Raw genomic sequence first — 26,445 nt, 5'->3', positions numbered from 1 at the left:
GGAGTTCGGCAAGCAGTGAGTGCGGAAAAGAGACTTTCTGCAAGCGTTAGGAACAATATTTTTTCTACGAGTCTTTAAAAAATGACCAAATCTTAATCAATTAATTCTTTGACAAGGTTGTCAAAACCAAAGTTTCAGCATAATTGGTTAGCATGACGACGATCTTGGTTTCCATGACGACGATTCAAAACCACTGTTATTGTCTACTGATTTGACTTTCGAATATTATGTCAAAATTATTTTATTTCATCGAATTCTCGCGTTAATTTCATTAAAACATAAACACAATAAGATATATTTGAAATAAATTAGTAAATAATATCTATATATTAGTTTATTGCATGTATTATAATTACTTTAAGGCCATATTAACATATCTAAATTAACACGCGTGCGGAAAAGTAAAACGCGTGCGGAAAAGTAAAACGCGTGCGGAAAATTAAAACGTGTGCGGAAAAGTAAAACGCGTGCGGAAAAGTAACACGCGTGCGGAAAAGTAAAACTTTCTAAACTAAAATGCGTGCGCGAAAGTAGACATTTTTGCACGCTCGTAGAAAAAATAAATTGCAAGTGAAATAATAAAATAGTGAAATGAAAATTAAAATAAATTAATGTAATAGGTATTATTAGATATTATATTCCATGTAAGAGAAGAAAGTGAATATTACAATAATTTTATAATCAGAAATACGACAATAAACAACAATTATTGACGAAACCGTAGTTTGTGACAGGAGTGTTCATTTTATTTCATAGAAAACTATTATGCAGGGTGGTTTATTGCATTCGCCCCGGTCTCTGTATTACGGGAAACGACTTGATATTTAAAAAAAATTCTTCATAGAAATATACAGGACCAATGTGAAATATGCAGGGTTCTCCAAAAAAATAGTAGTATAATCAAAGTTATATTTTTTCTTATGGAACACCCTATATCAGATAATATTTTTGAATTTTTCTTAAAAAATAAGCTATACTTTCATAAGGGTTCTTCATACCTAAGTACAGGGTGTTTTGATTTATTTCGATTTTTATAAAAAAAATTTATAGGTATAAAGGTTTTAGAAAAAAGTAAATATTTATGAATCTAAAAATCGGTGACAAATTTTTTCTTGGATATTAATAATATACTACTCAGCATATTTAAATAGATATTTATGGTAGCAAAATTTTGTACAGGGTGGTCAAAATATTATATTGTTCTATTAACAAATTCAAGCTGTAATAACGCATTTATTTTAAATTAAACGCCCTACATTTTATTAGTTTATCGTATGGAAAATTTACTTAGCTTTTAACCTTTTTAAGGGTTCCTATACCTATCTTTGTACATGGTGGTTAGAATTTTAGATTGTTCTATTAACAAATTCAAGCTGTAATAACCTACTTATTTTAAATGAAACACCCTAGGGATTTACAGATTTTTCGTATATCTCAGAATTTAAGGCGTTTAGGGCATCTTAAATAAAGTTTTCTTCCTCAAATAAACCCAAACAAAAACCCCCTTAAATATTTTACCATACTTTTGAAACGCTGTGTATATAAAGATTACAGTGGAACCTCGATAAGTCGGATTAATCGAGAATGCGGGCAATCCGGGTTATCGAAAATCCGTGTTAGCCGTAGAATATAGTAAAAATTAATCAAATACGGTATCCTTAGAGATAAGCTCCATTATAATTGCAAAAACATGAAATACATTATGCACAGTACATGTGAATTACGTACAGTTATATACAGTATTGTTCATTCCTTGGTAAAAATTTCAGTCAGTTTCGGTTGTCAATATTACATTTTTATTGTTGAAATGTTCGACTTATCGGAGGCCGACTTAACGGGGTTCCACTGTACCATTTATTTTTTTTTATTTATTATTTATTTAATTTTAATATTATATTTTTTATATAATATTATATATTTCGAGTATCTTATATGGTCGCCTAAGTGCACATTCAGAAATTGGAGAATATAATAGTAGATTATACCACGAGTCAATAATGATGGCTATTATTCCCGAGGAATATTTACGAACCGAGCCGCGTTAGCGGCGAGGGAGTAACATTCCGAGCGAATGAGAGCCATTATTGCGAGTAGTATACTCTACTTTATCTACGACAAATTAGTTAATTTAAGATTTTTATCTACGACTGATACATAATATATGTATTATACTTGTGGTGTTTGCAATATAATGCCATATAATAATCCCTTAGGGATTAAATGCGGGATTAATAGCTATTAATCCCTCTGGCACAACAATCACAAAATTCACCACGGAAACAAAATAATCAACCTCAAAAAGTGTCACTGTCAAACGAATAGTATATTTGACAGTTTGTGTTGAGATGGACGAAAATGATCGTCACATGTGAAAATAAATTCATTCTTTCTAAATTATCAAAAATCTAAATGTACAATACAACGTATAGGAAAGAACAAATTTGCAGATATTGGTAGGCAGATTGCCAAATATTTAAACTTGCCAAATCCTATAAGTTATACCGGCCATTGTTATCGCAGATCATCTGCCACTCTGTATATTGATGGAGGAGGCGATTTAACTGGATTAAAGCGTCATGGGGGCTGGAAATCAACACAGGTAGCTGAAGGATACATTGATCAGTCTATGAGAAACAAGGCAACTACAGCAGATACTATCGCTAAAGAGATAAACAGTAATGTACCATCTTCTTGTTCTACAGCAATCGAGATCCCAAATATTTGTATTAAAAACTCTACTAAAGTTAATGATGATTCTCAACCAATTCAGTTTATTAATTGTACTATTACTAATTTTAATGTTTTTAACAAATAAAGTTGTTCATTAATAGTAGATTATACCACGAGTCAATAATGATGGCTATTATTCCCGAGGAATATTTACGAACCGAGCCGCGTTAGCGGCGAGGGAGTAACATTCCGAGGGAATGAGAGCCATTATTGCGAGTAGTATACTCTACTTTATCTACGACAAATTAATTAATTTAAGATTTTTAATGAACAACTTTATTTGTTAAAAACATTAAAATTAGTAATAGTACAATTAATAAACTGAATTGGTTGAGAATCATCATTAACTTTAGTAGAGTTTTTAATACAAATATTTGGGACCTCGATTGCTGTAGAACAAGAAGATGGTACATTACTGTTTATCTCTTTAGCGATAGTATCTGCTGTAGTTGCCTTGTTTCTCATAGACTGATCAATGTATCCTTCAGCTACCTGTGTTGACTTCCAGCCCCCATGACGCTTTAATCCAGTTAAATCGCCTCCTCCATCAATATACAGAGTGGCAGATGATCTGCGATAACAATGGCCGGTATAACTTTGAGGATTTGGCAAGTTTAGATATTTGGCAATCTGCCTACCAATATCTGCAAATTTGTTCTTTCCTATACGTTGTATTGTACATTTAGATTTTTGATAATTTAGAAAGAATGAATTTATTTTCACATGTGACGGACGGAGATCGATGTATTTCTTCACAATATTGTAAAACGTACTGTTTATGGTAAATTTTCGTACAATTTTGGTTTTAGACATGGGGATTGTTATTAATAAATCTGTTTGGAGATCCTTCACGTCTTGTATATTCATTTGATAAAGTTCGTTTGAGCGGCATGCACCCATAATTCCAATGATCAATATTACCTGAAGCAAATAAGCATATGAGTTTTTGAATAAATCAAATTAAATATGTATATTTACCTTATGTAAAAGATAAATTTCATCAGGAGCTTTGTCAATAAATTTCCTAATTTGCTCTGGGGTTAGAGTGGAAGACTTTTTTGCTTGAAATCCTTCCGATTTTCTCTTTAGAAACGCTCTTAGTTTGCCGTATTTTTCCAGATCAACGTCATGGTTTATTCTCAACATAGATTTAATCATTGAATAGAATGACCATAATGAAGACGGTTTATATTTTGCACTTAATTCAGCGAAATAGGCCAGCAGAACATTTTCGGAAAATTATTTCGCGTTGTTTCGAACACGCCATTCGTTGAAGGTTGCGTACGTTTTATTATAAATGGATTTCGATATTTCAGGTATTAAGGTAGATGCTGTTGCTGTAGCTAGTTCTACAATTTCTGGTGGTGTACAATTAAAAGATTCTTCATTTTCGTCCATCTCAACACAAACTGTCAAATATACTATTCGTTTGACAGTGACACTTTTTGAGGTTGATTATTTTGTTTCCGTGGTGAATTTTGTGATTGTTGCGCCAGAGGGATTAATAGCTATTAATCCCGCATTATTAATCCCTAAGGGATTATTATATGGCATTATATTGCAAACACCACAAGTATAATACATATATTATGTATCAGTCGTAGATAAAATTGGTTTAACCCTTAAATGCATGATTTTTTTTGTTGATGTTACATATCAAAAAAAGGCCTTTAGCGGAAGCTTAGAAATGATGAAAAAATAATAAAAAAAATTAAGTTTAATTTTAAACACTTGTTTTTGACAATAACAAGTTTGTTGCCAAAATTCTACATTGTGCATACAAGGTCAAGTAAGGATATAAAATCTACATTGTTAATTTACATGAAAATTATAAAAACAATTATTATTCCTATTGAAACACAGTGCCACACCACATTTCTGACATTTTGTATGTGTAAACCCTTTGATAAAGTTCGCCATGAAAAAATGCTACATATTCTCAAAACTACCGGTCTGGACGGTAGGGACATTAGAATAATCGCAAATTTGTATTGGGGCCAGGCTGAATGTATTAGGGTTGCGAATCAGTGCTCTGAAGAAGTAAAAATCAAGCGTGGAGTTCGACAAGGCTGTATATTGTCACTAATGTTGTTTAATCTTTACGCTGAAACAATCTTAAATGGAAAACGCAAAAGGGGGAATACTCATTAATGGTATGCTTATGAACAATATCAGATACGCAGATGACACCTTGTTGCTGACTGGATCAATTGAACATCTTCAAGCGTTATTGAAACGAATGGTGGCATTCTGCGCGATATATGGACTCAAACTCAACGCAAGAAAAACAAAGTTTTTGGTTATTAGTAAACAGGCAGCCGTAAATAATAATAACTATAACGTAACAAACGGTAATGACTCAATTGAACGAGTAAGTAATATTGTATATCTGGGTACTCATATTAATGAAAGCTGGAACCCTAGTACAGATTATTTGATCTGATGATAATATATTATGTACCTACAGTTGACTTGGAAGCCGGTCCTACCATCTTGGGTAATTCTGAAAATTATACAACAATAGAGTAGGTATTTACAAGGGATTATTCAGCTTTACAGCTGTTATTAAAATATCTTTTATAATGAGACACTAAATTTCTGGATACAGATAAATTTTTCCATAAGCGTTATAATAACAAAATGAAAACTGAAACAATGAGAAATTTCAAATACAGCAGCAATACATGATTTTTTTTTCAGCATAAATAAAAAATCGGTTTATCAATAACACACAGTATTTGTCAAGGAAGGGAATCAAGAATTTGTAAAATGCATTAAATGTAACCATATCTATGTGTTCCGTTTGTGGAAGAGACATTAATTGTTAATACTACGTTTTCAAGCAATTTTTTTGCTCCCATCTATGTTTTTGTCTTGAAAATTGTACATTAGTCGAGTTAACCGACATTCCAGCAACAGTTAGGTACCTTAAAAAACAAAACATACCAAATTAAAGGCATTGTTGAGTTTGTTCCTCCTGAAAACGAAATAACAATTGGACATTATATTTCCCACTGCCGACGAAATAACAATAAATGGGAAATTTACGATGATCTTAAAACTTCGGTGGGGTCAAACAAGACAAAAAGCAAATCTTTTGTTTTATTCTTGATTATAGACTAGGGTGGTTCGAAAAAAACTTTTTTTCTTATTTCAGATCGCTATAGTGCGCAAAAGTTGCTATTGGTATAGACTTGAAAAAAGCACTAATTATTATTTTTTTAATAATTTGTCTTCCGGTCGCGCAATGCCATCGAAGTTAGCAAAAATTGTGAAAAACCTTAATTTTTCAAAAATTTTTTTAAACAGGCCAGACGGTTTCAATTACGTTCCTATACCATGAATTAACTACTAAAAGTTTGTAAAATCAATATAAATGCACTTATTATACATTTGTTTCATATCTTTCGGTCGCGCAACCTAATACAAAATGAGTAAAATTAGTAGTTTTTGCAAAATTTCAAAGTTTGACTGTTTAGTACAGTTTAATCATACGACTTTTAGAGATGCTATAGTTTAATTCAATTACAATAATATATTTAAAATCCAAGCATCTAAGATACATTTTGATATTCAACTGGAATTAGGTCGCGCAGCTTTGTCAAAAACAGCAGACTACCGAGAGGCGAGGCGAAAGTGACGAATGCCAGCGAAGCTCGCGCAGCCACAAATAGAGATACATGTGGGAAGACCTCTACAATGGAGTATTTGTCTTCTCCATTACAACGAACTGCCATTCCGCCACCTTTTCCAACACTTAGATGGAAATAAAACAGGCACTATAGGATATCCGGACCGATTGGAAAGGCCCTACCTGATTGTGAAAGGCTACCAGTTGTTGATTTTAATCGTTGACATCGTTGATCGGTGCAATAATGTGGTTCTAATATAGCCGTCTCTGGAACTGTGTCCACGCACTTCACTTGAAGCTACGGTCACTAGTTCAACGCATCTTTCCACTGCCTGTGTATGGCATGGCAAAGTATCTATACTCATAACAGGCTTGAAGTCATTGCTCATATACTGTTTTATCTCTTCATTAGTCAATGTTCTTAGCAGTAGAGGGGAGTCAGTGTACTGGTGTTCCATGTGATAATTTCGTAATACTATTTAGCTTCAAAGTTTAAGTTTGGTGGTTTAAAGATTCTGATAGAGTCACTTTCAGATATTGCTTGCTTTTCCTTCATGATACGCTTAAAGCCCAGCTCTCGGATATGGTTTCTGTCATCAGTTACCATAGCCAAAAGTAAATTTTCGGGGTGGGCAAAGTAAGCATTCCGTTGTAAAACGGGATCAACAACTTGAAGAAGCTCTTCTGGTAAGTAACTTGGACAATTCGACGTAGATCTCAGGATCGAATTGTTTTGTAATGCCCCTTTGTCCGCTTCTTCTCGATCGACGATGGTAAATAAATGTTTGAGTGTGGAGTAAAAATATGGTTTTATTGACAGCTACGTAATTACACTATAGATGATGTTCAGGTAACTTTCTATGATAGACTGCAACCCAAAATAGTCCCCTTGGTAAATTTATAATCTCGTCAAAATATACAATTCATCAATAAGTTGCATGACAACCGAACTACGGACCTTGCGTTTTGAAAGGTTGCAACTACAGTTTAAAGGAAGCTATTGCAAAACTTAAAGTTTAATTGGAAAATAGATTATTTGGCAATTTACTAAGTTTGCAGGTTGAATGGACTCTAATTATTAAAATATTACTCGATGTTTCCCAATGTTTCAATTATACATGGTGAAACTATAAAACTTTAGGAAGTTAAGAAAAAATGTGAGATTACAAATTAAGGGATTACTTTGAGATTCAACAACCTTGAATATTCAATGTTTTTGTAATCATGTCTAGGCCCATCTGTGAATTTGTGGTTTATTTTTGTGGCAAACCACATAGGCATATTATAACATTTGAGAATGAATGTGACAATCTCTCTCAGATTTTCAGAAGGGTTGGACACACTGATATATAAACGCAAAACTCGGTTTGCAGTAGTAAGTCATCTTGAATGTGACGTTGGGATAGGATCACGTACCCACTACAAAGTCTTCTGAACAATGTCCTGACTTGATGACTTCTGATATCTCAAGCAAGTACAATTATTGGTGCTTGCTAAGAATACGCTTGTCAACTTTTGGAATCTCACAATCAATAGGATTAAAATCAATAAGTCTTCTTTCACAATCAGGTAGGGCCTTTCCAATTGGTCCGTAGCATCCTATTGGGCCTGTTGTATTTTCATCTAAGTGTTGGAAAAGTTGGTGGAATGGCAGTTCGTTGTAATGGAGAAGACAAATACTCCATTGTAGAGGTATTCCCACATGTAACTTTATTTATGGCAGCGCTCGCTTCGCTGGCATTCGTCACTTTCGCCTCGTCTATCGGTAATCTGCTGTTTTTGACGAAGCTGCGCGACCGAATTTCACTTAAATATCAAAATTTATCTTATATGCTTGGATTTTAAATATATTATTGTAATTAAATTAAACTATACCATCTCTAAAAGTCGTATGATTAAATTGTACCAAACAGTCAAACTTTTAAATTTTGCAAAAACTACTAATTTTACTCATTTTGTATTATGTTGCGCGACCGGAAGATATGAAACAAAAGTATAATAAGTGCATTTATATTGATTTTACATACTTTTAGTAGTTAATTCATGGTATAGGAACGCAATTAAAACCATCTGGCCTGTTAAAAAAATATATGAAAAATTAAGGTTTTTCACAATTTTTGCTAACTTCGATGGCATTGCTCGACCGGAAGACAAATTAATAAAAAAATAATAATTATTGCTTTTTTCAAGTCTATACCAATGGCAACTTTTGCGCACTATAGCGATCTGAAATAAAAAAAAAAAAGTTTTTTTCGAACCACCCTATTATAGACTATTTTTTCTAACAAGTTTTCTTCAAATGATCAGTGCTATACGAGTCCCGAATCATATCGTTTCCATAAACGTTTGTGGGGCACTACAGTTTTAGGCAAAATTGTAGCGCAACATTATATCTTGTATAACTTTTTTGTTTATGCAGAACATATTACACGCTTTGGCAAAAATGCAGAACAAACCTAGCACTAACTTGTGGTTTATTCAGATTTTCTCTAATCGTTTGGATTCTTTATGGGCAGTACAGCTTTACGCAAACTTGGAGCGCCACATTTTATCTTGTATATCTTTTTTGTTTATGCAGAAAAAATTACACGCTTTGGCAAAAATGCAGAACAAACCTAGCACTAACTTGTGGTTTATTCAGATTTTCTCTGATCGTTTTGATTCTATATGGGCAGTACAGTTTTACGTAAACTTGGAGCGCCACATTATATCTTGTATATCTTTTTTGTTTATGCAGAACAAATTACACTCTTTGGCAAAAATGCAGAACAAACCTAGCACTAACTTGTGGTTTATTCAGATTTTCTCTAATCGTTTGGATTCTATATGGGCAATACAGCTTTACGTAAACTTGGAGCGCCACATTATATCTTGTATATCTTTTTTGTTTATACAGAACAAATTACACGCTTTGGCAAAAATGCAGAATAAACCTAGCACTAACTCGTCGTTTATTCAGATTTTTCTCTGATCGTTTGAATTCTATATGGGCAATACAGCTTTACGTAAACTTGGAGCGCCACATTATATCTTGTATATCTTTTTTGTTTATGCAGAAAAAAATACAGGCTTTGGCAAAAATGCAGAACAAACCTAGCACTAACTTGTGGTTTATTCAGATTTTCTCTAATCGTTTGGATTCTATATGGGCAATACAGCTTTACGTAAACTTGGAGCGCCACATTATATCTTGTGTATCTTTTTTGTTTATGCAGAACAAATTACACTCTTTGGCAAAAATGCAGAACAAACCTAGCACTAACTTGTGGCTTATTCAGATTTTCTCTAATCGTTTGGGTTCTATATGGGCAATACAACTTTACGTAAACTTGGAGCGCCACATTGTATATTGAATAACTCTTTTATTTTTTTAGAACAAACTTCAAAATTACAGAACAAACTAGAACAAACCTAGCACTAACTGCTACAGTTATGCAAAGATATATTGGGAACTGGGGCAATACAGGTTTACAGACATCAAAAAAACGCATTTTCGGATTTTAAACCGCTTATAACTTAAAAACTATTAACTTTTGAGAAAAATGGCAAGAAACTTATTTTATTTAGAATATCACAAACAATCTAGAAAAAATATTTTTCGGAGGAAAATATGAGATTTTTGAAACGGAGCGCGCCGCACGGGCAAAAAAAACGGATAAACACGCATATTTAACAATTAAAAAACGACGGTATAAACTAAAGTTAGACGCGATCACACTTCGGAATCTTGAAGCTGAATATTTAGTCTTCAATTTAAGTATCTGGCAACTTCAAAAATACTAATTTGAATATGAGTTTATAAGCCTCGAAAATGCGTATTTTCGCATTTTTCAGATTTTAAATCGCCTATAACTCGAAAACTATCAATTTCTGAGAAAATTTATAAGATACGTTTTTTGTTCAGAATGACCCACAAAACTTAAAAATATATGTTCCGTAGCAAAAAACGTGATCTTTTGTATTTGTTTAAAAAAATTGTTTAAACAATTTCTGCCCAAAAATTCCGCCCGGCACCCTTTAGATTTGTTTAAAGGGGACATTTTTGAATAGGAATCCACAAAGAAACCGAATCAGAATTTTTTCCAGACGGGAGCGGTCTCACCACATGGACTAGTAGCCATTATTCATTAACGTTTTATTAAATTAACTACGACATGCTATAGGACACAATATTCACACTGTTCCAAATACCAAAGAGAGGAAATAAAACTCAATAAGTACCTGGACCAACCCTCGATGGTCGATGTTAAAAAATGAAAACATTCAACACTGAACACATATTGAGTTTTATTAAATACCTACAATGCAGTTATAAAATTTTACAGAAATGTGAATTTTATGATGGTTCAGTTTGTCCTATTGTACTACAACGGTTTTACTACTTGAAATTTCGGAAACCATAGGGTAATATTATTCAAATTATGTAGATATATACCACTCGTCGAAACATCTTGTTTGTAGATTATTTCTTCTGTAGAGTAACGATAGTATACAGAGCATTTCAAAAATGTAAGGATTTAATTTATATTTTAAGATTTCATTAGCACTTTATATCGTGACAATGTGGTAATATACAGGGTGTCCAGAAACTCTACCGACAAACGAAAACAGGAGATTCCTCAAATAATTTTAAGACAATTTGAACTAAATTCACCTAGTCCGAAAATGCTTCCTAACTAAGGGAACTAGAGCTCTTTGAAGATGGCGTCTTTTAATTAGTTTTTCTTAAATACCGCCAGAACGCTTCTAGTTAGAAAAACGAAAGTTGGTACAAATATTTATCTTCCAGAGATAAATCGATTCCATCCATTGTGAATTTCTAGTACCAGTCATAGGCGTCCGCTTTGAGTGGGGCGACGGTTATTTTATCGCATAACTTTTTTGTCTTTAACTTTTAAGCATTTTTGATACTGAATTATTAAATTGTGAGGTTTTCTAGTATTAAAATGTACTCTTGCTTTAAGTCGGTAGCAGACACCGTTTTCTAAAACAATCGATCTAAAAAAATTTCGTTTCCTGAATTAAAAAAAAAAAATGAAAAAAATTTTCAATAAAAACCGGTGTATTTTACCAACTTAAAGCAAAAGTAACTCTTAGTACTGGAATATCTCATAATTTAATAATCTAGTGTCAAAAATTCTTAAAAATTTAAGACAAAAAAGTTATGCGATAAAATAACCGTTGACCTCTCCAAAACGGACGCATATGAGCAGCGGTACTAGAAATCCGCAATTAATGAAATATATTCATATCTGTAGTATAAATAAACTTACCAGTTTTCGTTTTTCTGAACAGTTTTCTTTTTCAATTTATTTTTGATATTCAAAAAACGAAAAATTTTCAAATCGATTTTTCTAGAAAACGGTTTATCCTATTGACTTAAATTAAGGGTACCTTTTAGTACTATAATACCTTACATATTAATAATCCAGACTCAAAATTGCTTAAAAATTAAAAAAAAATGATGCGATAATATAAATGTTGCTCTACCGTCGCGGTGTGCAAGTACTTAGAAGGGAAACGAGAAACGACCGTGCGCGAGTCGCGGAGAAATATTGCAACTATCTTAAATAATTCATATTGTCAATTGAAATTGTCAAATTGACGTATATTTCATAGCTTCTCTCATTGAAGCAGAAAAATTATATATTGCTCCACAATATTGATATGATATGCAATTATTATATAAAGGTAAATTTAATTAATTGTATTTTGCTTGCAGTACTGTATTTTAATAACTAATTTTATTTACTACATACAATTGTTTACGTTTGCATAACATAACTTGCATCTTATTTTTCTTCTTATTATTTTTTGGACTATGGCCTTGACAATTATCCAGCAACCAGGACTAATATAATTGGCCAATATAATTAAAAGTGCGAATAAAAGTACAGAGCGTAGAAATAGAGGTCGCTTTGCAGAACTTGCACGGTCCTAGAAATTTGCAATGGATGGAGTTGATTTATATCTGGAAGATAATTATGTGTACCAATTTTCTTCTTTCTAAATGAAAGCGTTCTGGAGATATTTAAGAAAAACTAATTACCAGACGCCATCTTCAAATAGCTCTAGCTTCTTTAGAAAGCATTTTTGGACTAGATAAATTGGGTTAAATTATCTTAAAATTATCTAAGAAATCTCCTGTCTTCGTTTGTCGGTAGAGTTTCTGGACACCCTGTATATTCTATGTGGGCGATACATTGAATCTCAAATATCAATATATGTTCCGATATCTCGAAAGTTGAATATCGATAAAATTTTAAAATATATCGATATATTTAATGTGTATCGATACATAGCTGCCATCCCTAATCGTACGTAAATTACACATTCAAAAGTAAACTGAAGAGGATTTATAATATAGGTCCCAAATTAGCTAAAAGACCATGTTTTAATTTCCCCTACCTGTTTGGGTATTGCTCCAAATCCTCCTTGGCAGTGGCGCACCCAGGGGGTTTTGGGGGCTAAACTCCCCAGGGCATATAAAAAATATACAAAAAATCGTAGGAAAATATAACATGTCTTTCACAAACAATACAAAAAAATTCGACGCCCAACTAACCCTCTCCCCCCAGAGAAAAATTCTAGGTGCGCCACTGCTCCTTGGATGTGTCCCGTTTTTTCAAGTTTATGATTTGGTCACCCTAGTTTGCGGAGAAGTATGTCGATATATCCAAAAACATGTTAAAAAAAAAGAATTCTGTAGATGAGTTGCCTCACTATTTATTAGAATATAGAAGCACCCCTCTTCCTAATTTAGGATATGCACCGTCGCAAATGCTATTAAGTAGGTTGGTTAAAACAAAGCTTCCTTCTGCTTCAGTAAATTTATATCCAAAGATTATTGACCAGGAGCAAGTCGCTACAAAATTAAAGCAAAATTCGGAAAGAATTCAACATTATTATAATAACAATGCCAAAGATTTGCCTCCCTTAAAAAAAGGTGATAACGTGTTATTTCAAAAAAATAACACTTGGAATAAGGGACAAATACTTGTAGTCTGGGCTGATTATCGGAGAACAGGCCATTTTTGGGAAAAGTTATTTACCAGCAATTTTATTGCTGGAATCGAATTATAAGATCCTATATATTAATTATATAGGTATGCAAAGTCCTCAGATAGTGTGCTACTTTTTTTATAAACAAAATGGCGCCCGAAAATCGTGTTTTTTTCAATTATTGCTCTGTAACTCCGAAGATTTTAATTTTACAACAAAAACTCTCTAATAAAAATTCACCGTGATTAAATTCTGCATAGAGACGTGTTTTTCCCGATCTGCTCCGATGAAAATTTTCCTCGAAAAATGGGGGTTTTCCCAACAAAATCTTTGATTTTCAAATAAAGTTTTAGATAAGTAATTATTATCTACCAATATTTAAATAATTTGGTGACTTAAAAGCCTTCTTGGTTTAGATTATAGTTCCAGAAGCTGATGCAAATTAAACGAATATTTTAGTAACAATTCAATTGTTAATTAATAATGTACGGTCGCAATAATAACCAAAATAATTATGATACACTGATCAAACTTTGAAATCTTATAAACATGAGATTCCTTTTTAACATTTTGTCGACAAAATATAAATTTTTTATTTTTTTGCATAATCTTTAAATGTTTAAAAAAATAGTTATAAACAAATTAACGTTTCTCAGAAAGTTTTTATTATATTGTAATTTTAAAAAATAGCTAAAATGCGCATTTCAAATATCTTGAAAATGAATTCTTTAAAACTTTTTTGCAACCATTAACAAAAAAGTTATGAAACAGCAAAGTAAACATACGATTACTACGGTGTTTATATATTTTTTTAATTCTTTCAAAGCGTAGAAGTGAGTATAATGTACAAGCTAATTATTTACAAAAAAATATCGATTATCAAATTAATGGTTATATTTTAATTAAAGATTATAAATATATTTTTTTGTAATTTACACGCGCTGAAGTAGAATAATACAGCACTGTAGCTGAAATTTTCACTCGGAGCGACGACCGGCCGCGCGAGACGTACACTTTTATAAAATAATATGCTGCGTGTCAGTCGCTTCGAGTGAACATTTTAGCTCCGACTCTGTATCAGGCCTACTTTTACGCTAAAAATTACAAAAAAAAAGTATTTTTAATCTTTGATTAAAATATAACCATTGCACTAATTTTTGAGATTCTTTGTGAGTAATTAGATTGTACCATAGACTCACTTTTAAGCTTTTAAACAATTAAAACAAACTATAAACAACGGAGTATTTTGTATATTTACTTTGCTGTTTCATAACTTTTTTGCAAATGGTTGGAAAAATTTTTTAAAGCATTCATTTTCAAGACCTATGAAATACGCATTTTAAGTATTTTATAAAATTAGAATATAATAAACAATTTCTGAGAAATGTTAATTTTTTTATAAAAATTTTTTTTAAACATTTAAAGATTATGCAAAAGAATGAAAAATTTATATTTTGTCGACAAAATATTAAATAGGCATCACACCTTTATAATCTTTCTAAGTTTGATCAATGTCTCATGATTATTTTGGTTGTTATTGTGACTGTAAGTTTTTAATTTACAATTGAATTGTTGCTAAAATATTCGTTTTATTTTCACTGGCTTCTGAATTTATAATCTATACCAAGAAAGCTTTTAATTCACCAAGCTATATAATTATTGATAAATAATTATTGGCCCAAAAAATTTATTTGAAAATTCGAGATTTTGTTGGGAAAACCCACATTTTCCGAGGAAAATTTTGGTCGGAGCAAATCGGAAAAAACATGCTTCTATGTAGAATTAAATTGGGGTGAATTTTTATTTGAGAGTTTTTGGTGTAAAGTTAAAATCTTCGGAGTTATAGAGCAATAATTGAAAAAAATACGATTTGTCGGCGCCATTTTGTTTATAAAAAAAGTAGCACACTATCTGCGGACTTTGCATACCTATATTAATAATACATATGATCTTATAATTCGATTCCAGCAATAAAATTGCTGGTAAATAACCTTTCTTTGTACTTTACTAATTAGACCAGCGTATTATAACTATTTTTTTTTCAAAATTTAAAGATTATGCAAAAAAAAGAAAAATTTATATTTTGTCGATAAAATATTAAATAAGCATCTCACCTTTATAATCTTTATAAGTTTGATCAATGTATCATGATTATTTTGGTTATTATTGCGATCGTAAATTGTTTATTAACAATTTAATTGTTGCTAAAATATTCGTTTAATTTTCACCGGCTTCTGGAATTACAATCTATACCAAGAAAGCTTTGATGTCACTAAGTTATTTAATTATTGATTAATAATTACTTACCTAAAACTTTATTTGAAAATTAGAGTTTTTGTTAGGAAACCCGCATTTTCCGAGGAAAATTTTCGTCGGAGCAAATCGTGAAAAACATATCTCTATGCAGAATTTAATTGCGGTGAATTTTTGTTTGGGTGTTTTTGTTGTAAAGTTAAAATCTTCCGAGTTATAGAGAAATAATTGAAAAAAATACGATTTGCCGGCGCCATTTTGTTTATAAAAAAAGTAGCACACTATCTGCGGACTTTGCATAACTATATTATTAATATATAGGATCTTATAATTCGATTCCAGCAATAAAATTGCTGGTAAATAACTTTTCCATGAATTTTGCTAATTAGCCCAGAGTATTGGCAAATATAATGACAGATCCTATATCCTTACGGATACGAAAGGCAATGAATTGAGGAGAAATAGGAAATTTATAAATAAAACTAATTTGCCTGTTACAATTATAAAACATTGTTGTAATGACTTATTATACGAGATTGATAATACTAGGTTTAGTGAAACTTTGAGTGAAAATACTGTGCAAAATATTGCTGCTAATATTACTGTGGTTGAAAACATTACAGAAGAAACATTGTCTGAGACAGACTCATCAGAGTATTTAAGTAGTTCAGAGCATGAAACAACTTCAGTTGAAACAGAGCAGAATAACACTTTAATAAGTAATAATTGCTCTGATATACCTGACTCAAGTAATGCAACTTCGCAGGAAGTTATAGGTAATGATATTGAATATATATATATATATATATATATATATATATATATATATATATATATATATATATATATATATATATATATATATATTAGCGATAATTCATCATTTTCTATGTCGAGCGATAATGCTAGAAATGAGAACTTAAGTGATGAAAGTGAACCCGAATCACTTATTCCAAAGCGTTCTGGTCGGGTTACTAAAAAACCAAATTATTTCAAAGATTTTGACCTTTCTTAAAAAAAAAACAAAAAAACAAAAAGAAAAAAGGTGTTGTATTAGTTGGTAAGTTGTTCTCCTTTTTAGTTATATCTCTGATTTGTTCTTTGTAATTTTAAGTTGGTACCTACTGTTATCTTTTATAGATTATTTTGATATTTTGAGGTTGGCGACACTGAATATAAAATGCCAGTCACGATGTAATAAAAATTTGTACTTTGAAGATAAAAATTAATAAAAACCATAATTAAATAAAGTAGTTTTTATATGAAACTAGCTGACCCGGCAGACTTCGTACTGCCTCAATAGATAAAAACAAACTGTTGTATACAATAAACTTAAAATTAACAAAAGGAATTCGTAATTAATAAACAAAAATGCTCGATGTGAATGAGGTTTTATTATTATTTTTAATTAATTACACATGATGTTTGAAATAATAAAGTTTAGTTAGAAGTAACAAAATAAAGTTTGTAGTGCAACAGTTACAATCTTAAATTAGTTTATATTATAATGAATATAACAGCTTTATTATATCTACATTCAAAACAACCATCTATTTATTATTAGGTTCGGGGAGATTCCAAGTCTATAGGTGTTGATTAAATAAAATTAAATTCAATTAAAATTAAATAAAAAGTAAATGAAGTAAATTAAAATTAAATGAAATTGAATAAACGTAAATAAAAATAAAAAAACTGAATAAAATTAAATACAAATAAATAAAATCATATTAACTTAAATACAATTAAATAAAGTTAAAAAAGAATTAAATAAAAATAATAAATAAATTAAAAAATAATAATAAAATTAAATAAAAGAAAATATAGTCTAATAAAAATAAATAAAATTTAATAAAATGAAATAAAATAAAATAAACAAAAATAAATAAAATACTTAAACTAAATAAAATTAAACAAAATGAATTAAAATTAAATAAAATTTTATAAAATAAACAAAAATAAATAAAATACTTAAACTAAATAAAATTAAACAAAATGAATTAAAATTAAATAAAATTTTATAATTTGCTGCTTGTTCTTTTCGTGTGCTCAGAATTTTTCTCCTGCTTACGGTTCCGTTTAGAGATATTTTTTGAAAATTTCGCAAAATTAAAAAATTCATATTTTGCCCAATTTGAGTCCCAAAGTTAAACTGTGCCACTTCTCTTCTATGAAATTTGTCGCTCGTTCTTCTTCTGTCCTCAGAATATTCCTACGGCTTGAGATATTGTATTTCGGACACCGATTGTGCTAGACAAAAAATTTTAGTACGGTTCTGCTCGGAATCCAGCAAGGAGTCTACCTACTTAATTTCATATTTTTCACGTCATTATTGTGAGAGTTACGGCGTCATGGGCAACCCCCTAATGACATACGGGTATGAAATATAGACAGCAACCTACTCCCAGTACAGTCCAATATACCTGCAAAATTTCATAAAAATCGGTTAAGTCGTTTCGGAGGAGTATGGTAACAAACACTGCGACCGGCGAATTTTTATATAGATGTAAAATATTTAAATGGCTATTAAAAAATAACGGTCTGAGATAAAAAATTGAAAATTTAGGATTGTATGTATCTTTTGCTTCTACATCTCATAAAAATAGTAAAAAACGGTTTTTCCAAAAATTAAAAAAATATATCAGGGGGGGCAACACCCCTTATGACGTACGGGTATGAAACTCCATATTATCCTATTCCCAGACCGCTAGAATATACATGTAAAATTTCATAAAAATCTGTTCAGTCGTTCTCGAGTTATAAATGGTGTAACTAACACAACCTCGACTTTCTTTTATATATATAGATGTAAAATATTTAAATGGCTATTAAAAAATAACGGTCTGAGATAAAAAATTGAAAATTTAGGATTGTATGTATCTTTTGCTTCTACATCTCATAAAAATAGTAAAAAACGGTTTTTCCAAAAATTAAAAAAATATATCAGGGGGGGCAACACCCCTTATGACGTACGGGTATGAAACTCCATATTATCCTATTCCCAGACCGCTAGAATATACATGTAAAATTTCATAAAAATCTGTTCAGTCGTTCTCGAGTTATAAATGGTGTAACTAACACAACCTCGACTTTCTTTTATATATATAGATGTAAAATATTTAAATGGCTATTAAAAAATAACGGTCTGAGATAAAAAATTGAAAATTTAGGATTGTATGTATCTTTTGCTTCTACATCTCATAAAAATAGTAAAAAACGGTTTTTCCAAAAATTAAAAAAATATATCAGGGGGGGCAACACCCCTTATGACGTACGGGTATGAAACTCCATATTATCCTATTCCCAGACCGCTAGAATATACATGTAAAATTTCATAAAAATCTGTTCAGTCGTTCTCGAGTTATAAATGGTGTAACTAACACAACCTCGACTTTCTTTTATATATATAGATGTAAAATATTTAAATGGCTATTAAAAAATAACGGTCTGAGATAAAAAATTGAAAATTTAGGATTGTATGTATCTTTTGCTTCTACATCTCATAAAAATAGTAAAAAACGGTTTTTCCAAAAATTAAAAAAATATATCAGGGGGGGCAACACCCCTTATGACGTACGGGTATGAAACTCCATATTATCCTATTCCCAGACCGCTAGAATATACATGTAAAATTTCATAAAAATCTGTTCAGTCGTTCTCGAGTTATAAATGGTGTAACTAACACAACCTCGACTTTCTTTTATATATATAGATGTAAAATATTTAAATGGCTATTAAAAAATAACGGTCTGAGATAAAAAATTGAAAATTTAGGATTGTATGTATCTTTTGCTTCTACATCTCATAAAAATAGTAAAAAACGGTTTTTCCAAAAATTAAAAAAATATATCAGGGGGGGCAACACCCCTTATGACGTACGGGTATGAAACTCCATATTATCCTATTCCCAGACCGCTAGAATATACATGTAAAATTTCATAAAAATCTGTTCAGTCGTTCTCGAGTTATAAATGGTGTAACTAACACAACCTCGACTTTCTTTTATATATATAGATGTAAAATATTTAAATGGCTATTAAAAAATAACGGTCTGAGATAAAAAATTGAAAATTTAGGATTGTATGTATCTTTTGCTTCTACATCTCATAAAAATAGTAAAAAACGGTTTTTCCAAAAATTAAAAAAATATATCAGGGGGGGCAACACCCCTTATGACGTACGGGTATGAAACTCCATATTATCCTATTCCCAGACCGCTAGAATATACATGTAAAATTTCATAAAAATCTGTTCAGTCGTTCTCGAGTTATAAATGGTGTAACTAACACAACCTCGACTTTCTTTTATATATATAGATGTAAAATATTTAAATGGCTATTAAAAAATAACGGTCTGAGATAAAAAATTGAAAATTTAGGATTGTATGTATCTTTTGCTTCTACATCTCATAAAAATAGTAAAAAACGGTTTTTCCAAAAATTAAAAAAATATATCAGGGGGGGCAACACCCCTTATGACGTACGGGTATGAAACTCCATATTATCCTATTCCCAGACCGCTAGAATATACATGTAAAATTTCATAAAAATCTGTTCAGTCGTTCTCGAGTTATAAATGGTGTAACTAACACAACCTCGACTTTCTTTTATATATATAGATGTAAAATATTTAAATGGCTATTAAAAAATAACGGTCTGAGATAAAAAATTGAAAATTTAGGATTGTATGTATCTTTTGCTTCTACATCTCATAAAAATAGTAAAAAACGGTTTTTCCAAAAATTAAAAAAATATATCAGGGGGGGCAACACCCCTTATGACGTACGGGTATGAAACTCCATATTATCCTATTCCCAGACCGCTAGAATATACATGTAAAATTTCATAAAAATCTGTTCAGTCGTTCTCGAGTTATAAATGGTGTAACTAACACAACCTCGACTTTCTTTTATATATATAGATGTAAAATATTTAAATGGCTATTAAAAAATAACGGTCTGAGATAAAAAATTGAAAATTTAGGATTGTATGTATCTTTTGCTTCTACATCTCATAAAAATAGTAAAAAACGGTTTTTCCAAAAATTAAAAAAATATATCAGGGGGGGCAACACCCCTTATGACGTACGGGTATGAAACTCCATATTATCCTATTCCCAGACCGCTAGAATATACATGTAAAATTTCATAAAAATCTGTTCAGTCGTTCTCGAGTTATAAATGGTGTAACTAACACAACCTCGACTTTCTTTTATATATATAGATGTAAAATATTTAAATGGCTATTAAAAAATAACGGTCTGAGATAAAAAATTGAAAATTTAGGATTGTATGTATCTTTTGCTTCTACATCTCATAAAAATAGTAAAAAACGGTTTTTCCAAAAATTAAAAAAATATATCAGGGGGGGCAACACCCCTTATGACGTACGGGTATGAAACTCCATATTATCCTATTCCCAGACCGCTAGAATATACATGTAAAATTTCATAAAAATCTGTTCAGTCGTTCTCGAGTTATAAATGGTGTAACTAACACAACCTCGACTTTCTTTTATATATATATATAGATGTAAAATATTTAAATGGCTATTAAAAAATAACGGTCTGAGATAAAAAATTGAAAATTTAGGATTGTATGTATCTTTTGCTTCTACATCTCATAAAAATAGTAAAAAACGGTTTTTCCAAAAATTAAAAAAATATATCAGGGGGGGCAACACCCCTTATGACGTACGGGTATGAAACTCCATATTATCCTATTCCCAGACCGCTAGAATATACATGTAAAATTTCATAAAAATCTGTTCAGTCGTTCTCGAGTTATAAATGGTGTAACTAACACAACCTCGACTTTCTTTTATATATATAGATGTAAAATATTTAAATGGCTATTAAAAAATAACGGTCTGAGATAAAAAATTGAAAATTTAGGATTGTATGTATCTTTTGCTTCTACATCTCATAAAAATAGTAAAAAACGGTTTTTCCAAAAATTAAAAAAATATATCAGGGGGGGCAACACCCCTTATGACGTACGGGTATGAAACTCCATATTATCCTATTCCCAGACCGCTAGAATATACATGTAAAATTTCATAAAAATCTGTTCAGTCGTTCTCGAGTTATAAATGGTGTAACTAACACAACCTCGACTTTCTTTTATATATATAGATGTAAAATATTTAAATGGCTATTAAAAAATAACGGTCTGAGATAAAAAATTGAAAATTTAGGATTGTATGTATCTTTTGCTTCTACATCTCATAAAAATAGTAAAAAACGGTTTTTCCAAAAATTAAAAAAATATATCAGGGGGGGCAACACCCCTTATGACGTACGGGTATGAAACTCCATATTATCCTATTCCCAGACCGCTAGAATATACATGTAAAATTTCATAAAAATCTGTTCAGTCGTTCTCGAGTTATAAATGGTGTAACTAACACAACCTCGACTTTCTTTTATATATATAGATGTAAAATATTTAAATGGCTATTAAAAAATAACGGTCTGAGATAAAAAATTGAAAATTTAGGATTGTATGTATCTTTTGCTTCTACATCTCATAAAAATAGTAAAAAACGGTTTTTCCAAAAATTAAAAAAATATATCAGGGGGGGCAACACCCCTTATGACGTACGGGTATGAAACTCCATATTATCCTATTCCCAGACCGCTAGAATATACATGTAAAATTTCATAAAAATCTGTTCAGTCGTTCTCGAGTTATAAATGGTGTAACTAACACAACCTCGACTTTCTTTTATATATATAGATGTAAAATATTTAAATGGCTATTAAAAAATAACGGTCTGAGATAAAAAATTGAAAATTTAGGATTGTATGTATCTTTTGCTTCTACATCTCATAAAAATAGTAAAAAACGGTTTTTCCAAAAATTAAAAAAATATATCAGGGGGGGCAACACCCCTTATGACGTACGGGTATGAAACTCCATATTATCCTATTCCCAGACCGCTAGAATATACATGTAAAATTTCATAAAAATCTGTTCAGTCGTTCTCGAGTTATAAATGGTGTAACTAACACAACCTCGACTTTCTTTTATATATATATATAGATGTAAAATATTTAAATGGCTATTAAAAAATAACGGTCTGAGATAAAAAATTGAAAATTTAGGATTGTATGTATCTTTTGCTTCTACATCTCATAAAAATAGTAAAAAACGGTTTTTCCAAAAATTAAAAAAATATATCAGGGGGGGCAACACCCCTTATGACGTACGGGTATGAAACTCCATATTATCCTATTCCCAGACCGCTAGAATATACATGTAAAATTTCATAAAAATCTGTTCAGTCGTTCTCGAGTTATAAATGGTGTAACTAACACAACCTCGACTTTCTTTTATATATATAGATGTAAAATATTTAAATGGCTATTAAAAAATAACGGTCTGAGATAAAAAATTGAAAATTTAGGATTGTATGTATCTTTTGCTTCTACATCTCATAAAAATAGTAAAAAACGGTTTTTCCAAAAATTAAAAAAATATATCAGGGGGGGCAACACCCCTTATGACGTACGGGTATGAAACTCCATATTATCCTATTCCCAGACCGCTAGAATATACATGTAAAATTTCATAAAAATCTGTTCAGTCGTTCTCGAGTTATAAATGGTGTAACTAACACAACCTCGACTTTCTTTTATATATATAGATGTAAAATATTTAAATGGCTATTAAAAAATAACGGTCTGAGATAAAAAATTGAAAATTTAGGATTGTATGTATCTTTTGCTTCTACATCTCATAAAAATAGTAAAAAACGGTTTTTCCAAAAATTAAAAAAATATATCAGGGGGGGCAACACCCCTTATGACGTACGGGTATGAAACTCCATATTATCCTATTCCCAGACCGCTAGAATATACATGTAAAATTTCATAAAAATCTGTTCAGTCGTTCTCGAGTTATAAATGGTGTAACTAACACAACCTCGACTTTCTTTTATATATATAGATGTAAAATATTTAAATGGCTATTAAAAAATAACGGTCTGAGATAAAAAATTGAAAATTTAGGATTGTATGTATCTTTTGCTTCTACATCTCATAAAAATAGTAAAAAACGGTTTTTCCAAAAATTAAAAAAATATATCAGGGGGGGCAACACCCCTTATGACGTACGGGTATGAAACTCCATATTATCCTATTCCCAGACCGCTAGAATATACATGTAAAATTTCATAAAAATCTGTTCAGTCGTTCTCGAGTTATAAATGGTGTAACTAACACAACCTCGACTTTCTTTTATATATATAGATGTAAAATATTTAAATGGCTATTAAAAAATAACGGTCTGAGATAAAAAATTGAAAATTTAGGATTGTATGTATCTTTTGCTTCTACATCTCATAAAAATAGTAAAAAACGGTTTTTCCAAAAATTAAAAAAATATATCAGGGGGGGCAACACCCCTTATGACGTACGGGTATGAAACTCCATATTATCCTATTCCCAGACCGCTAGAATATACATGTAAAATTTCATAAAAATCTGTTCAGTCGTTCTCGAGTTATAAATGGTGTAACTAACACAACCTCGACTTTCTTTTATATATATAGATGTAAAATATTTAAATGGCTATTAAAAAATAACGGTCTGAGATAAAAAATTGAAAATTTAGGATTGTATGTATCTTTTGCTTCTACATCTCATAAAAATAGTAAAAAACGGTTTTTCCAAAAATTAAAAAAATATATCAGGGGGGGCAACACCCCTTATGACGTACGGGTATGAAACTCCATATTATCCTATTCCCAGACCGCTAGAATATACATGTAAAATTTCATAAAAATCTGTTCAGTCGTTCTCGAGTTATAAATGGTGTAACTAACACAACCTCGACTTTCTTTTATATATATATATAGATGTAAAATATTTAAATGGCTATTAAAAAATAACGGTCTGAGATAAAAAATTGAAAATTTAGGATTGTATGTATCTTTTGCTTCTACATCTCATAAAAATAGTAAAAAACGGTTTTTCCAAAAATTAAAAAAATATATCAGGGGGGGCAACACCCCTTATGACGTACGGGTATGAAACTCCATATTATCCTATTCCCAGACCGCTAGAATATACATGTAAAATTTCATAAAAATCTGTTCAGTCGTTCTCGAGTTATAAATGGTGTAACTAACACAACCTCGACTTTCTTTTATATATATAGATGTAAAATATTTAAATGGCTATTAAAAAATAACGGTCTGAGATAAAAAATTGAAAATTTAGGATTGTATGTATCTTTTGCTTCTACATCTCATAAAAATAGTAAAAAACGGTTTTTCCAAAAATTAAAAAAATATATCAGGGGGGGCAACACCCCTTATGACGTACGGGTATGAAACTCCATATTATCCTATTCCCAGACCGCTAGAATATACATGTAAAATTTCATAAAAATCTGTTCAGTCGTTCTCGAGTTATAAATGGTGTAACTAACACAACCTCGACTTTCTTTTATATATATAGATGTAAAATATTTAAATGGCTATTAAAAAATAACGGTCTGAGATAAAAAATTGAAAATTTAGGATTGTATGTATCTTTTGCTTCTACATCTCATAAAAATAGTAAAAAACGGTTTTTCCAAAAATTAAAAAAATATATCAGGGGGGGCAACACCCCTTATGACGTACGGGTATGAAACTCCATATTATCCTATTCCCAGACCGCTAGAATATACATGTAAAATTTCATAAAAATCTGTTCAGTCGTTCTCGAGTTATAAATGGTGTAACTAACACAACCTCGACTTTCTTTTATATATATAGATGTAAAATATTTAAATGGCTATTAAAAAATAACGGTCTGAGATAAAAAATTGAAAATTTAGGATTGTATGTATCTTTTGCTTCTACATCTCATAAAAATAGTAAAAAACGGTTTTTCCAAAAATTAAAAAAATATATCAGGGGGGGCAACACCCCTTATGACGTACGGGTATGAAACTCCATATTATCCTATTCCCAGACCGCTAGAATATACATGTAAAATTTCATAAAAATCTGTTCAGTCGTTCTCGAGTTATAAATGGTGTAACTAACACAACCTCGACTTTCTTTTATATATATAGATGTAAAATATTTAAATGGCTATTAAAAAATAACGGTCTGAGATAAAAAATTGAAAATTTAGGATTGTATGTATCTTTTGCTTCTACATCTCATAAAAATAGTAAAAAACGGTTTTTCCAAAAATTAAAAAAATATATCAGGGGGGGCAACACCCCTTATGACGTACGGGTATGAAACTCCATATTATCCTATTCCCAGACCGCTAGAATATACATGTAAAATTTCATAAAAATCTGTTCAGTCGTTCTCGAGTTATAAATGGTGTAACTAACACAACCTCGACTTTCTTTTATATATATATAGATGTAAAATATTTAAATGGCTATTAAAAAATAACGGTCTGAGATAAAAAATTGAAAATTTAGGATTGTATGTATCTTTTGCTTCTACATCTCATAAAAATAGTAAAAAACGGTTTTTCCAAAAATTAAAAAAATATATCAGGGGGGGCAACACCCCTTATGACGTACGGGTATGAAACTCCATATTATCCTATTCCCAGACCGCTAGAATATACATGTAAAATTTCATAAAAATCTGTTCAGTCGTTCTCGAGTTATAAATGGTGTAACTAACACAACCTCGACTTTCTTTTATATATATAGATGTAAAATATTTAAATGGCTATTAAAAAATAACGGTCTGAGATAAAAAATTGAAAATTTAGGATTGTATGTATCTTTTGCTTCTACATCTCATAAAAATAGTAAAAAACGGTTTTTCCAAAAATTAAAAAAATATATCAGGGGGGGCAACACCCCTTAT

Source organism: Diabrotica virgifera, chromosome 2 (assembly GCF_917563875.1).
Source record: "Diabrotica virgifera virgifera chromosome 2, PGI_DIABVI_V3a".
Lineage (NCBI taxonomy): Eukaryota > Metazoa > Arthropoda > Insecta > Coleoptera > Chrysomelidae > Diabrotica > Diabrotica virgifera.
This window is presented reverse-complemented; position numbering follows the sequence as displayed.